The 4,800-nt window shown below is 43.3% G+C and overlaps 1 pseudogene; it reads left to right on the forward strand.

Annotated features, from left to right (window-relative positions):
• Nucleotides 1-3,445: 3,445 nt before the first annotated feature.
• Nucleotides 3,446-4,800, forward strand: part of LOC102493588 (V-type proton ATPase subunit G 1 pseudogene) — an 18,771-nt pseudogene continuing 17,416 nt past the window's right edge.

Genomic DNA, 4,800 nt, shown 5'->3' on the forward strand with positions numbered 1-4,800 from the left:
GGGACTTAAGGAACTAAATGGCAATTTATGTTTTTTGTTGTTTGCTGTAGGAAACATGTGCTCACCAAGTGAAGAAGCACCCGCCCCCCAGGGTGGGGCTGGCCATTCTGCAATCCATTCTCCTCTTGGGATTTTGGTATACATGGGCATGTCCCCAGCACATTTTTCTTCTACTTTTTTTTTTTTTAAGAGATTTTTTTTCTATATAAAGCACATGGACTTGCTGAAGAGACAGAGACAGAGAGACAGAAAGTGAGAAATCTCTCTCCAGGGGGGTCATGGCCACACTGCAATCCCTTTTCCTCCATTCTCCTTTCGGGATTTTGGGCACACACACACATGCCTGGTGTGAGTTTCAAGCTTCTCGATCCAGGACTCAAACCATGGTTGGCCATGTGTGACATAACCGTTACACCACCTGCTGGTCCCAACCCAACATAGTTTTTTTTTTTTTTTTTGAGAGAGATTTTTGCTATAGGGCGCATGCGCTCGCCAGACAGACAGAGAGAGACAGAGAGACAAAAAGCGAGAAATCACCCCCCAGGAGGGATGGTCACGCTGCAATCCCTTCTCCTCCATTCTCCTCTCGGGATCTTGGGCACGCACGCACACGCGCCCGGCGTGAGTTGTAAGCCACCGGGTCCGGGACGTGAACCGCGGTCGACTATGTGGGAGTCCAGCGACAAAGCCATTACGCTAACTGCTGGTTCCCAACCCAACATAGTTTTCAAGCTGCCAGGTCCCAAACTCAAACCATGCAGCCAGACATGTGGAATCCAGCCACCTTTACCATGCCATTGGCTGGCCCAGCTGAATGGAAGCTTCAGAACTGAAAAAAACTAAAGCTCTTTAAACTTGCGAGGTGGAGTCAATAGCTGATTGAAGAGGACAAGTCAATGAAGTTGAAGGGACGAATAGCATTTATTCCATCTTAAGAATGTAGAGACAAAATGGAGCCTCAGGGACCTGAGAACCAATACTGGAAAGAAGATTCTAACATCTGTGTCACTGGAATCCATTGGTAAACTGGCCCGCAGCCTACAGGAAGAGAACACTCATGTAATCAGGTAGCCCTTCAAACAAAGATTTCTCATCAGAAATCCTGCAGGTCAGAAGATAGTGAATATATAAAAATATATACACATACACACACACATACACACACATGTATATACATACACACATACACATATGTATATAGATATACGCACATGTGTATGTATATATGCACATTATTTTTAGAGAGATTTTTTGCTATAGGCCACATGTGCTCGCTGGAGCGACAGAGAGACAAGAGGGAAGTCACATCCCAGGGGAGATGGCCACACCGCAGTTCCTTCTCCCCTGTTCCCCTCTTGAGACTTTGGGCACACACATGTGCCCGGCATGAGTTTTAAGCCACCAGGTCCAGGACTTGAACCACAGTCGACCACGTGGAAATCTAGCACCTTAACCACTGCACCACCAGCTGGCCCTGTGAACTAATAACTTTTTTTTTAAAGAGAGGTTTTTGCTATAGGGTGTGCACTCACCAGAAAGACAGAGACGGGATGACAGAAAGTGAGAAATCACCCCCGGGGGGGATGGCCATGCTGCAATCCCTTCTCCTCCATTCTCCTCTCAGGATCTTGGGCACACACACACATGCACCTGGTGTGAGTTTGAGCCACCAGGTCCGGGACTCGAACTGTCGTTGGCTATGTGGGAGTCCAGCGACATAGCCACTACGCCAACTGCTGGTCCCACTAATATCTTTAAAGTGCTGAAAAAAGAAGGACTCAAGGCAGAATAAAAACACAGGTGAAACAAAACTAGGAAATTTTCCCATGCAGACTTGTTTTATTTGTTTTATTTATTTTTAGAGAGATTTTTGCTATAGCGCACATGCGCTCACCAGAGAGACAGAAAGCAAGAAATCACTCCCCGGGGGTATGGCCACACCACAATCCCCTCTCCATTTCAGGATTTTGGACATGCATGCACACACACCCAGCATGAGTTTAAGTCACCAGGTCTGGGACTCAAACCACAGTCGACTACATGGGAGTCCAGCAACATAACAATCATGTCATCTGCTGATCAGACTTGCTTTAAAGAAGATGTTGCCAGAGGGAAACAGAACTTTAGAAATGAAGGGAAAGCAACAAATGTTAAATATCTTAATAAACATAAAAGATAATTTTTCTCCTAAGTTCTTTAAAATTTGTATTATTGTTGAAAGCAAAAACTATAACACTATCAAGAAGAATTTTCAGTTCAATTAGAAACAATACAAATGACACCTATAACAAAAGGAACCTAAATGGTTACAAGGCTTCTACATTTTATCTGAAGTGTTAAAATAATTATTCTGTGAAAAATTGAATACATATATTGCAATAGAAAGACAAAATAAATAAAATTGTACTACTAAATATATTCAAAGAATTCAAAGGAGACAGAAAAGATGGAGCAGAAGAACAAAAACAGGACAAACAGAAAACTAATATTAAAATGGTAGACCTAAATTCAACCATGCCAACAATTACACTAAATGTAAATGGTCAAAACATACCAATGAAAAGGGACTGTCAGATTGCATAAAAAGACAAAACCAAATACAGTTTCCCTCAGTACCCATGAGAGGTTGATTCCTGAAACTCCTACAGGTACTAAAATTCATGGATGTTCATGTCCTTTACATAAAATGGCACAGTATTTGTGTATAACCTACCCACATTGTCCCATGCACTTTATTTCTTCCATGAGAGACAGAGACATAGGCATCCTCAACAGGGTCTTCATGCCACAATTCACCTGTCCTTGGCCAGCTCTGATCACAGCACATGTATGTGCTGGCATGCTCAGGGAGGTGCCAAGGTGCAAACCCAGGACCTTTCCCATGTGGGTGCAGTTGCCTTACCACAGCACCAAGGGCCTGTACACTTTCAATCACATCTAGATTGCTGGAAGGCTGATAGGATGGCTATGCACTGCCTTCGTTCTATGCTGCATAACACTCGGCACACCTCACTTAACACCATGAGTTCAAGTTTTGCTTTTAAAAACCTCCTGAAATTTCTTTTTTCTCAATATTTTCAATCTGATGTCAAAAGACACTGTAGTTGGTTGAATCTGCAATGTGGATAGACTATGTATGCTGTAAATATAAACATGCTTTAAATATGCAAACATAATTTAAATGAAAACAGATACACAGTAGTCGTCTTATCTGCTGAGGAGACCCTCAAGCCCCCAGCAGATGCAGAAAACATGGTAGTACAGGGCCCCGTTGTACACCGTATTGTTTCCTATACACACAAGCGTACGATAAAGTTTAATATACAAATTAAGCACAGTAAGAGATTAATAATAATGGTGAAACACTGTGGCCCGCAGGTCAGCCAACCCAAGGGGTACTCTAACTAGGTACGGCCACTCGCGGGGGCCTCGGAGTCGCACTGCCATGGCTAACCAGTCGCAGGGGATCCAACAGTTGCTGCAGGCTGAGATGCGGGCCGCCCAGGTGTCTGAGGCCTGCAAGTGAAAGAACTTGAGGCGGAAGCAGGCCAAAGCAGCAGCTCAGGCTGGAATTAAACAGTACCACCTGCAGAGGGAGAGAGAATTCAAGGCCAAGGAAGTCAGAGCTCTGGGATCCCAGGGTAGTTGCAGCACCGAAGTGGAGAAGGAGACCTAGGAGAAGACGACCAACCTACAGAACAGGGACGGAGTCTTGGATAACCTCCTGACCTTCGTCTGTGACATCCAGCCAGAAGTCCATGAAAACTACCGCATAAACGGACAGGAGAAGAACGAAGTGCCTGTCCCATGGACTGGCGTCTTAGATGCCCTCGTGGAATATGAAGCATTACAGAGCTCCAGTTACATTCTTCAAAAAGCATTAAATTATCCCTGTGTTTATACAGCAGGTCCTTTCACTTTTTGCAGAGTAGCAAATCTAGCTTCTTTGTGCAGACTTAGAAATTATCCAAAGAATTCATCTTTTTACCTCATATTTCTTAGAAATTTAATGGGTATGTGTTGTCTTCTTATGCCTTTCGCTCAAGCAACACATATCTCAACGTTAATTTTTTCTGCCTTAGATCTAGTAAAAAAAGGAAATTCTTTGAAGGAAGAAAGGGATTAAAATTTTATTTTTTTACCCTAGTGCTTTCTTGAAGGTCAGGAGATTTATCTGTGAAAAAGTAGTGAGTACTTGTAACCCGTGTGAAGCAGCAGCCAGTCCTAAAGTAGTCCTTTCCGGCTAAAGGTAAGAATAGTGACTACTAGTGTAATCGTCTGGGCTGCCTTTAGTTTCTTTTCATCAAAATAGTAGATGATAGCATTCACAAACGTGTTATGTGTTATTACGTGGTGTCCTGATAATCACTTAAAAGTAAAAGACTCTTTGTCGTGAAAAATAAAGTAACGGCGAAACACTGATAACCATGTACTGTAATAAAACGATATGAATGCAGTCTCTCCCGAATATTCTCTCCCCTACATATCGATGCCTTTGCATCTTAAGTGCTAAGTCCTTAATGCATTTCTCACACGTGGTTGTAACTTCTGCAGTTCAAGGTGCAACAGCAAAAGTACATACATTTCTTTTTAACCGTTTTTTTGGAGAGCTTTTTGCTATAGAGCACATGCACATGCCAGAGAGACAGAGACAGAGAGACAGAAAGTGAGAAATCACCCCCAAAAGGGAATGGTCGTGCTGCAGTCCCTTCTCCTTTCTCCTCTCAGGATTTTAGGCATGCATGCACACACGCCCGGAATGAGTTTTAAGCTGCGAGAATGGGACTCAAGCCATAATCG

Source organism: Tupaia chinensis, unplaced genomic scaffold (genome assembly GCF_000334495.1).
Source record: "Tupaia chinensis unplaced genomic scaffold, TupChi_1.0 Scaffold000054_1, whole genome shotgun sequence".
NCBI lineage: Eukaryota > Metazoa > Chordata > Mammalia > Scandentia > Tupaiidae > Tupaia > Tupaia belangeri.